Here is a 12587-nt window from a genome sequence, read left to right on the forward strand (position 1 = left end):
ATGGACCAATCCGGAAAAAGGAGAACAAGTTGGGGAACATTATTTGGCTTTAAACACCCACAAAAATGTAGCGAAACAACATGGAAACTTACCCTGGTCCTCTATAAATCATTTTAAAAATACAACCACTTATTCTAAATAATCCCAATCCCCATCTTAAACTTCCATATAATTCCTTCTAGTAGGTGAAACTACTTATCCGCATATACCTTTACTTTCTGGGTGAAACCAGATAAAAATTTGATAAAGGTAGTGAAAAAATGGGCATTGCCTTGAAATAAAAATGGAAATCCTTTAGTTTCCCCTCTTGCCTCTAAACATGTACATTGGGTGAGACACACAAAACACTAAGCTCGAATGCTGTACATTTAGCATTTTGGAACAACCGAGGGCTGTCATTGCATGATCTAGAGAAAAACAGATGATGAAATAATACTTGTAGGCTGATATTATGGAGACTCCTGTGTGGCCTGAGGCATCTTTTGGCCCTTGAAGCTCAAGAACTGTACATCTCTTCAAAGCTACTTTGCACATACCGGTAACACTTAGATTTATATATCACTTCACAGTGCTTTACAGCCCCCTCTATGCGGTTTACAGAGTCAGCAATCTTACCCCCCAGCAATCTGGACCCTCATTTTACAGACCTCGGAAAGATAGAAGACTGAGTCAACCTTAGGTGTGATGAGAATCGAACTACTGGCAGTGGGCAGAATTAGCCTGCAATAGTGCATTCTAACCACTGAACCACCACAACTATCATACCAACCAGCTATTGTGGTTTGGTTTGGTCAGTAAGCCATGATTGATTAAACCAGCTTAGTATAGTGGTTAAATAATATTCCTTTGATTATCGGTTGTTGTTTTTTTTGTTTACATTTATACCCCGCCCTTCTCCGAAGACTCAGGGCGGCTTACAGTGTATAGGGCAATAGTCTCATTCTATTTGTATATTTTTACAAAGTCAACTTATTGCCCCCCCAACAATCTGGGTCCTGAAGTTTGTCTTCAGAATGTTCAGAAATGGACATGTAATAGTAAATACAATTATTTTTGGTTGTTCAGTGCATTAATTTTGCATCAAAACTCTCATTATTAAATATATATTCCTTGTTTCACATTGAATTTTCATTCTGGTTTCAAGAAGTTGCATATAAATGGTAAGTATACATTTAGTGATTTTTATTTTCTGTTGAAATATTTTGCTTCTTTTTTCCTAACTTTTGGCTTAACTTTTATGTTGTGCCATTTGAAGGAATTGGGAATATCCTTCAATTAGACAATACACTTATGTGAGCTGACAAACTGATTGGACACAGCATTCTTTTTACACAAGAAAACAAAACCTATCCAATAGGGCAGCAATATTTCGTGTTCATGGAGTATGTACCTTAATCTTCATTTGTGCATTTGATTATATTTTGTTGCTATTATGTATCAATTTATTGAAATGGAAAACATTTTTAACAAAGGGAAATGAACTACTTATCTGATACTATACAGCATATCTGGGCATCTTATGCTCCCTGGGCCACATCGGGTTCACATGAGGTTAATCAGAAATTAGAAACCAAATATAAGTCTATGCCAGGCATGCAATACAACTGGATTACTTTTATTTTGAAGATGACTGCAATTTTTATTTATTTTAGTATGTGCGTGCATGCTTGCCTATATACCTTCACAGTCCCTATTTGGCCTTCTACAACAATCCATGTTTCTCATGTGGCAACTTCAGAAAATTATTGCCCATCTTTGCAGAGTATGTATTCTTGTATGAAATGCTCCTTGCTGTCATACATTATAATGAATAATGACAGTCATCATGATGGGTCTATTAAGTAATTTGATTTGTGCTAATAAAAATGTGCCATCATTCCAAACAGCAATGTAGAATCAGAGTCACAAATTCAACAGTTGACAGAAATCCAGGATTCCAATTAAATTTGGCCAGACTTTTAATCGGCACTGCAACAGATGTGGGTCTCACAAACGTGCAAGACAGGGGCACACAAAACACAGCAAAAAGTTCTAATCATTTTGGAATGTAAACTCGTAGGTAATCAAAGCCAGCAACCATTGACTTTAGGGAGCCTGTCTCTAAAGCAATATTTGTACTTTTGTAGATTTTTTTTTTTTTTGGCTGCTGCTCTGGATATGAAGACGGAACCAAGCCTCTAGAAGTTACGTTGCCTGTTGATCCTTTAGTGTGATCCTGAAATCAAAACATCATTCAGAAATCTTGTAGATTATTCTCATTTATGGTTTGTATGTTAGAGTTGGGCAGAGATTGGTGGAGTTTTGATCAGTTGAAAGCAAGTCACTCTGTTTCCATCTGGACGCTAAAAGGGTTTGAGAAAATAATCCTAGCATAAAGCAAGGGAAGCCTGTAGTTATGATACTATTATCTAGCCACTACAGATGCTTCACAGCATACAAACAATTCTATTCATTGGAACAGTAATCCCTGTCACACAAATTTATTCCTCCACCGTTTTCACACAAAAAAAGGGCTAAAAAGCATTACACGTTTCAACAGTTGTGTTGTTTGGAAATGGGGGTTTTGGTATCTGGTACTGTCATTTTCATGATGCTATTAAGTTCATGTCTGATTTTATGATTTTTTTTGTCCATGGTTGTTAAGCAAAACGTAAGTGAAAAATCCAGCTTCGCTGCTTGTTGGAGGCCAGCTGGGTGGCTCACATATGGCGATCATATCATTCCAGGATGGGTGGAACTGTGGCAAATACACATTAAGCATCTGAATTGCTGCGATGGTCGTAAGTATGAAGACCAGGCACAACCACATTTTCCAGTGCTATTGTCACCTCAAATAGTCACTGGACAAGTGGTTGCACAGAGGTTAGAGTGCAGTTCTGCAGGCTACTTCTGCTAACTGCTGGCTGCCAACAGTTTGGCAGATCGAATCTCACCAGGCTCAAGGTTGACTCGGCCTTCCATCCTTCCGAGGTCAGGTAAAATAAGGACCCAGATTGTTGGGGGCGATGTGCTGAGTCTGTAAACCCCTTAGGGAGGGCTATAAAGCACTATGTAGTGGTATATAAGTCTAAGTGCTATTGCTAAGGGCTAACTATATCCTTTCACATTAAATAGATGTCATTAAATATATTTCAGCAACTCCTTTCTGGGGTCAGAAGTTAAGCCGACAAAGGCCTGGTTAGCGTTTGGATGGGAAACCTCAAGGACCATTATGATCGGAGATTAGGCTTGGAAGTGGAGCATAGTCTGGGAAAAGGCAATGATAAAAGCACGTCACTTGTAAACTGCTGCCAAGAAAACTTCATGGGTGTAAAGTCACCTGGAATTAAGCCTGGCCAAAGAGAGTAACTTTTTATTATAGAACTAAGGAGGCATTTCCTGACAGAACAATTAATCCATGGAACAACTTGCCTCCAGAAGTTGTGGGTGCTCTAACACTGGCGGTTTTTAAGAAGAGATTGGACAACCATTTGTCTGAATTGGTATTGGGTTTCCTGCTTGGTGGGTTGGACTAAAAGACCTCCAAGATCCCTTTCATCTGTTACTGTTATTCTAAGTTTCTTCTCTCCTTGATCAGTTTCCATCCATTGCTTCTTGTCCTGCCCTCAGGTGATTTGGAGAATAGCTCGACTCCCTCTTCTTTGTGGCAGCCCCTGAGATATTGGAACACTGCTATCATGTCTCCCCTAGTCCTTCTTTTCATTAAACTAGACAGACCCAATTCCTACGACCGTTCTTGCAACCATTCTTTCTATCATAAAAAATCCCAATTATGAAAAAAATATTGGATTGAGGCTAAGTGATGCCATCTTGGAGACCTCTCCAAAGACAATACATGTCCACCAGAGTGATTACATAGGGAGGCACAATAGTTATTGTTCATTAGACACATTTCTGTCACACAGCTATTCTGCCTGAGCATAACATTTTATCCTTGGTTTCTGTTGCACGGAGCAAGGTTCGTCACACTTAAGGGGGAAGGCTTGGTGCAACTTTACAAGTATAACGTTGGTATATTTACTTCTCCTGGGGTTAACTAGAGGTTATTGGTATCCCCCAAGAATTGGCTCTTTTGTGGCTGCTACGCAACATGCCAGTTGGGATTGCACTTCACAGCATTGTTCTGAATGCATATGCTTCCACTATCAGGTTTGACTCCTGCCTGTACCAATGGCATGTACCAGATCCCTGATTTTTTTTTTTAACCTTGGCAACTTTTAAGCATGCTGGATGGGGAATTCTTGAAATTGGGAGTTGCCAAGGTTGAAAAACACTACTCTGGATTCTGTTTTTGATGAGAGAAAACTGCTGGAATAAATCTCCATAACCAATAAAGAATAGAATAGAATTGAATTCTTTATTGGCCAAGTGTGATTTTTTTTTTTTTTGCATTTATATCCCGCCCTTCTCCGAAGACTCAGGGCGGCTTGCACTATGTCAAGCAATAGTCTTCATCCATTTGTATACTATATACAAAGTCAACTTATTGCCCCCCAACAATCTGGGTCCTCATTTTACCTACCTTATAAAGGATGGAAGGCTGAGTCAACCTTGGGCTTGGTGGGACTTGAACCTGCAATATTGCAAGTAGTTGCTGTTAATAACAGGCTGCATTAGCCTGTTGCGCCACCAGAGGCCCTTGGATTGGACACACAAGGCATTTGTCTTCGATGCATAAGCTCTCAGTGTACATAAAAAATACATTCACGTAGACTCAGAAGATACAACACTTAGTGATAGTCATAAGATACTTTCAATACTTTCAAAGTCCCACCAGGCCCAAGGTTGACTCAGCCTTCCATCCTTTATAAGGTAGGTAAAATGAGGACCCAGATTGTTGGGGGCAATAAGTTGACTTTGTATGTAATATACAAAAGGATGAAGACTATTGCTTGACATAGTGTAAGCCGCCCTGAGTCTTCGGAGAAGGGCGGGATATAAATGCATATATATATATATATATATATATATGTATATAGGTCTTTGGTTGTTCGGGTTTTCTCCCGTGTAAAATTGGAAGTGTCTTGGCGACGTTTCGACGAAGTCTCATTCGTCATCTTCGGGGAGGAAATCCACCATCTGACCAGGACCTATGAAAAACTAGAAGTCCAAAGAGCTTCCATTTTATGTGACCTCGCATTCCTACGAAACTGCCGCGATGAAAATTTAATCCCCAAATGCTTCCAATTGAAATTCCACTCCAACTCTGCAGCCACCAAACGCATCCTAAAAAGAACAGAATTGGCCTTAATCAGAAATGAACTTCACACAAAAAGATTCCTCCTAGATCAAATCAACAAAGATCTCCTCACACTTCACCTCAAACTCAGCAACAAGATGCACCCGCACTTTGGGACAAATCCAAACAACTTGCCGCCTGAGAGCCAAACACAGACCACCCTCAAGACAGACACGCACACCAACAAACTCAAGACTACAAGAACGCCAGAAACAAACCCTCCACCCTCACAGCAACACATGAAACAAACAGTGCATAACATCTCAGATAGGATCCTCACCAAAGCTGAAACCGATGTCCTTTCCAAAGGATTCAACTTTGCAGTCACTCCCAAATACATCCCCACTGAGACCATTATATGCGGAGTTGAAACCAGCCTGACCAAAATCAACCCCGATGACGCTAACAAAATCAGACTCAAATCACCAACATCCTCTGCAGCAGCAAGCCCACCAAAAGCAACTTACACAAAGAGGAACATACAGCACTACTTAACCTGAAAAAAGATACCAGCATAATAATCCTACCAGCAGACAAGGGCAACGACACGGTGGTTATGAACACAACTGACTACCAAACCAAATTAACCAACCTACTCCAAGACCCTGCATACAAGCCCCTAAAACAGACCCCACCACCTACCTAGAAAAACCACTAGATCCAAAATAAAAGCCTCCCCATCAGCGAAGAAATCCAACAAAGAATCATTCCCAGAGAGAAATCATCCAGATGCCCTAAGCTCTACGGCCTCCCAAGATACACAAAGAAGGAACCCCACTCAGACCCATAGTCAGCTCCATAGGCTCACCTCTACAAAACCTAGCCAAATTTCTCGCCAAACAACTACAGCCCTATGCAGAATCCATCGCCTCACACGTAAAAACTCATTCCAGTTCATAGAGATCATAAAGAAACAAAACTTACAGCCCAGCGACCTACTCGTGAGCTTTGATGTCATATCCTCTTCACCCAAGTGCCAATCAAAGAAGCCTTGACAGCTATCCAAAACAAATATAACCCCCAAGCACATACTAGATCTGACCAACCACTGCCTATCCAACACATACTTCATCTATAACGGACAAAATACAAACAAATAGAAGGAGCACCCATGGGATCACCCTCTCACCTGTCATTGCCAACCTCTACATGGAACACTTTGAAACCCAAGCACTAGAAAAATCTGATCACAAACCCAAACTCTGGCTCAGATACGTAGACGACACCTTCATAATCTGGCCACACGGGAAAGAAAAACTTGAAAACTTCCTCACACACCTCAATAGCCTACACCCCAAAATACAGTTCACCATGGAAACAGAAGTTAACAACCAACTTCCTTCCTAGATGTCTTAGTCTACAAGAAACCCAATGGCTCCCTAGGACACACCATCTACCAGAAGAAAACACACACAAACCGCTATCTGCATGCACTCTCACACCACCACCCAGCACAGATCAACTCCGTAGCCAAGACACTCATCTCTAGAACAAAATGCTTAGCTGACGAACAACACCTAAAACCGAACTACACACTCTCACAAACGTACTAACATCCAATGGATTCCAGAGAAATAAGATTACCAAACTAATCCAAAAGAACCCCCACTAAAACCCAAGACAGAGAGCAAGAAAATGGCACAGCCCTCCTCCCATATATAAAAGGCACCACAGACAGAATCAGCAAGATCCTCCACAAACATAACATCAAGACAGCATTCTGCACAAACCAAAAATATCCACCATCCTAAGAAACCCCAAAGACAAAATTGAGTTAGAAAATCAAGGAGTATATGAAATCCCATGCACCGCCTGCCCCACCACATACATTGGACAAACCAACAGAAGAATAAGTGCACGATTGAAGAACACAAGAACTCATTCAAAAAAGAGGAACCAACTTCTTCCCTGGTCCAACACTTTAAAGTCACAGGACACGATATTGACTTTAAAAAGACCAGAACTATCGCCAAAACTGAACACTTTAACAACAGAATAATCAGAGAAGCCATCGAGATAGAAAAACGCCCACACAGCATGAACAAACGAGATGATACCTCCCGCCTACCAGCCATTTGGAAACCTGCCCTTATTGACAAACGTGTCCCTAACACGAGGAATGACACCAGACCCACACTCACGAGGTCCACACAGGATGTCACCACCACACATCCACCCAGAAAGCACACCCAAACCCACACTGATCAGGAAGCACGACCAAGGACCAGAAGCCAGACCGCAGCTGCAACATTAGCCACTTCAAACCCCTCCAATCCATACATGCAGCAGACTGACACCCACTACGAAGATGTAGCACGACCACGAACACGAAGCCAAACAGCAGCAGTGCAGCTCACCAGCTCAAATCCCCCTGCAGCACAGATTGGGAGTTGCCAAGGTTGAAAAACACTACTCTGGATTCTGTTTTTGATGAGAGAAAACTGCTGGAATAAATCTACATAACCAATAGAGAATAGAATAGAATTGAATTCTTTATTGGCCAAGTGTGATTTTTTTTTTTTGCATTTATATCCCGCCCTTCTCCGAAGACTCAGGGCGGCTTACACTATGTCAAGCAATAGTCTTCATATACAAAGTCAACTTATTGCCCCCCAACAATCTGGCTCCTCATTTTACCTACCTTATAAAGGATGGAAGGCTGAGTCAACCTTGGGCTTGGTGGGACTTGAACCTGCAATATTGCAAGCAGTTGCTGTTAATAACAGGCTGCATTAGCCTGTTGCGCCACCAGAGGCCCTTGGATTGGATACACAAGGCATTTGTCTTCGATGCATAAGCTCTCAGTGTACATAAAAAAATACATTCACTTAGAATCAGAAGATACAACACTTAGTGATAGTCATAAGATACTTTCAATACTTTCAAAGTCCCACCAGGCCCAAGGTTGACTCAGCCTTCCATCCTTTATAAGGTAGGTAAAATGAGGACCCAGATTGTTGGGGGCAATAAGTTGACTTTGTATGTAATATACAAATGGATGAAGACTATTGCTTGACATAGTGTAAGCCGCCCTGAGTCTTCGGAGAAGGGCGGGATATAAATGCAAATATATATATATATATATATATATATATATGTTTGAAACATGGATTCTGAAGGTGGAAATTCACTCTCTGAGCTTGTGGGTTGGTTTCCAAATATTTCATTACCAGGCTAGGCAACATCTTGAGCTGAGTTTATTCTTCTGAGCTCTTCTGAAGATGTTACCTAGCCTGGTAACGAAATGTCCGAAAACCAAACCAACCCACAATCTTGGAGAGAGAACCTCCATCCTCATCCTACAACCAAACTACAGATATTTGCCACCATCGCATATGGATTCTGTTCAAGCTATTCTTTTAAAATCCCGAATGGACTATTGTGACATTACTGCCAGTTGCAAAGCACCCAAAGCGCAATCGTGTGTGACCATAGGATAGAATAGAATAACAGAGTTGGAAGGGACCTTGGAGGTCTTCTAGTCCAACCCCCTGTTCAGGCAGGAAACCCAACACCATTTCAAACAAATGATTTTGTCATTGGATGTTTGGGTTGGTCATAAATGCAAGGATTGATTGCAAAGCCGGTGGTTTTTTTAAAAAAACACCGTTCTAACTGAACAGTTGCTGAACAAGGCAATCAGTAAGTGAGGCCTGCCTGTACTAGCAATATTAATTGGAGTAATTATTCAAATTAATTGCCTGTATAATAAGTTATTTAGCTGTTATTAGCTCCACCTCAATTCAACTGAGTTTCATTGCAGGAATTAGCTGCTGCCAGTTTCTAGATATCCCTTCCACTTCCCTGTCTCTTTGCCATTTACTTATCACTTTTCCTCCTATGCCCCCTTTTTTCAGAATAGAATAGAATAGAATAGAATAGAATAGAATAGAATAGAATAGAATAGAATAACAGAGTTGGAAGGGACTTTGGAGGTCTTCTAGGCCACCCCCTGCTCAGGCAGAAAATCCTATACCATTTCAGAAAAATGGTTGTCCAATCTCTTCTTTAAAACTTCCAGTGTTGGAGCATTCACAACTCCTAGAGGCAAGTTGTTCCACTGATTAATTGATCCGTCAGGAAATTTCTCTTTATTTCTATGTTGCTTCTCTCATTGATTAGTTTCCATCCATTGCTTCTTGTCCCACTCTCAGGTGCTTTGGAGAATAGCTTGACTCCCTCTTCTTTATGGCAGCTCCTGAGAGATTGGAACACTGCTATCATGTCTCCCCTAGTCCTTCTTTTTATTAAACTAGACATACCCAGTTCCTGCAATTGTTCTTCATATGTTTTAGTCTCCAGTCCCCTAATCATCTTTGTTGCTCTTCTCTGCACTCTTTCTAGAGTCTCAATATCTTTTTTACATCGTGGCGACCAAAACTGAATGCAGTATTCCAAGTGTGGTCTTACCAAGGAAATTATAAACTGGTATTAACACTTCACATGATCTTGATTCTGTCTTAATATTTGCTTTTGTAAGCTAAGGGCCTGTGGTAAGGATGCCTCTGGACATTGCAATGTCCTTGAAAGTGCTAGGATTTAGTTCAATTATTTCAAGCATCTGGAACACCAGCAAAATATGTAACTTTGAATCTTTAAAGGAAGGGAACTTTCAGTTTATGTCAATATGCTTTGCAAAGGTTCCCCTGGCTCAAGAAGATACAGGCAATCCTTGACTTACAACCACAACGGAGCCCAAAATTTATGTTGCTAAGTGATAATAATGGTTACGTGAATTTGACCCCATTTTACGACCTTACTTGCCCCAGTTGCTAAGTGAATCACTGCAGTTGTTACGTTAATAACATAGTCATTAAGTGAATCTTGCTTCCCTATTGACTTTGCTTCTCAGAAGGTCGCAAAAGTTGATCACATGACCCTGGAACACTGCAACTCTCGATATGTCAGTTGCCAAATGCCCAATTTTGGTCAGGTGATTATGAGGATGCGGCTACAGTCAGAAGTGTGAAAAAATGGTGATTAGTCTCTTTTTTCACTGCTGTTATAACTTCAGTCACTTAATGAAAGGTTGTAAATCGGAAACTACGCGTAAATCTGGCCCAGGATATACCTCTGGAATAGAAGCAATGGTAGAGCTGGAATTTTTTTCCCTATGTGTTCTTAATTTTCCATTGAAATCCCAAGAGTAGAGTAGATGTTTGTGATTATTTCTAAACCAAAGCGGCAGATCAGTGTTGGTGGATTAGAATTTAATCTTTGGTCTTTTTTCCCTCTCTCGAATGGAGTAATTTGAGAGATTATTTAGCCCTTGAAACACTCTCTCCCAGAGGAAATATGGGGCAGCTCAGATATGTTTAAGAAACCAAATGGATGTTTTAAGTCTCTGACAAGAATGCAAGCATCTGCTTTTCTCAAATTACTCAGAATTACCCTCCCTAGAAAAATAAAGCAAAAGATATATGCTCTGCCAGTTTGGGATATCCAGATTTGTCCACCATTACCACAGTGGAAAAAGATGAGAAATTATTTCTGGGGTTAGAAGATTATCCTTGCTGTAGAAGGCTTATAAACCAGGAGAAGGTTATTTATCTTGGTTTATTTGGATTAAGAAACTGCAGAATGCCTTTGGAAAGATAATTACAGATTAAAACGCACAACAGCCCTTATTGCATCAAAAGGTCTCTATTCTGCCAATTAGAATCCATGACTCATCTTCTTCACAACAACTTCATTTCTTTTGTTTAGAGATTTCACATTTGTCATTATTCTAGTATACCATGTATGAATGTGAACAATTCACTCTTACTTTTAAAAAATCACTGAAGAATGAGATCTACAAGTTTCTGCAAGCTAGCTTTGTTTTATGGTTCCTATGCTGGAGCCATCTGATTCCACAATAAAGGCAACCTTCACTCACCAAAATTAATGGGATTAGGGAGGCAAACATGTCATTTCATTGAAATCAATGGCCTTCTTACCTATATTGTCCACCGTGGTATAAGGAGGAATTTTCTGGCAGTGAGAACAATCAACCCATGGAACAGAAGTTGCCTTCAGAAATTGTGTTGTGTTTCATCAGTGGAGGTTTTAAAGAAGACTGGACAACCAATTGTCTGAAATGGTTCAAGGTTTCCTGCTTGGGCAGGGAACTGGATTAGATGACCTCCTAGGTCCCTTCCAACTGTGTTATCCTGTTCTATTCTGTTCAATATCAGGGCTTAGAATAATATGGACTCAAAATGAGCAGGACAAGTTCCAAAAGTTCAGGAGTCACAAATAAGGGTAAAATGTAGGGAATTGTTCCTCAATTCCATATCTGTTCCTGATTTATTCTATGTCCAACTGGCAGAAACTGTTTGGGATGGGGATGGGGTGTAGCGGGGTAGGTATAGAAAATAATTTTTTGAAAACTAGACACTCTAAGACATTTGACAAATCCATTCTGACCTTCAACTAAAGAGTTTTTCTCTTCTTGACAGAAAACTCCAGTGTCCTTAGACCAGGGCTGTCAAACTTGTTGTTGTGACTCCAGCCCCCGAACCTGGCCCCATGCCCGAAAGTGACTCCGAGAGTGAGGGGAAAGGGCCAGTAAGGCTTACCTCGGGAGCTCCGATGCCTTTGGCCCGGCTCCAGGAGCCAGAACCAGGCCAGTTGGAGGACATAATGAGGCTGTCATCCCCTGATTCCTCCCTTCCTCAGGCTATGCCTTCAGACTCAGCTGATAATAATAATAATAATAATAATAATAATAATAATAATAATAATAATAATAATAATAATAATAATAATAATCAAGCTTGGATTAACCCGTGCTTCAGAAGATTAGAGAGGCAGCGTCATCAAAGGGAAGGGTGGAGCAGGATCCCCACCCCACAGGATATATAAGGAGCTTTGGGACTGCTCGCACTCCACGGGGAGCAAAAGCTTAGCTGAACCGTTTCAAAGAGAGCTGAAGTCTTACTCTGTGTGTCATTTGTTTGAACTTTGGCGGGCAGCTGCGATTTCTCTGCCAGGACTGATAAGAGCCGTGAATCCACTGGCTGAAGGCCAGCTCATTACTCCGAAGTGGGGAAGGAGACAGAACACTTGTGGCCCACAGGCCAGATGCGTCACGCGCTGGCCACGCCCATGCCCGGTTTAGCGAAGGGGAAAAAAGTTACGGTACGTCATGTGATGACACCGTGACGATGCGAATTTGACACCCCTGCTGTTAGATAGGGCGAATGAAGAGATGGGAAACCAGGCTCATAGAACTGTTTTTTATTGTAGATCTGTAACATTCAGCAAAACCCCTGCCTGACAGCTAGCCCTTATATAGGGAGTGTTAGGCATCTCAACGGATCAGGTTTAAGTATTTTTCCCGCTCATTCAGCAGACCTGAGTGAAG

Source organism: Ahaetulla prasina, chromosome 3 (assembly GCF_028640845.1).
Source record: "Ahaetulla prasina isolate Xishuangbanna chromosome 3, ASM2864084v1, whole genome shotgun sequence".
Lineage (NCBI taxonomy): Eukaryota > Metazoa > Chordata > Lepidosauria > Squamata > Colubridae > Ahaetulla > Ahaetulla prasina.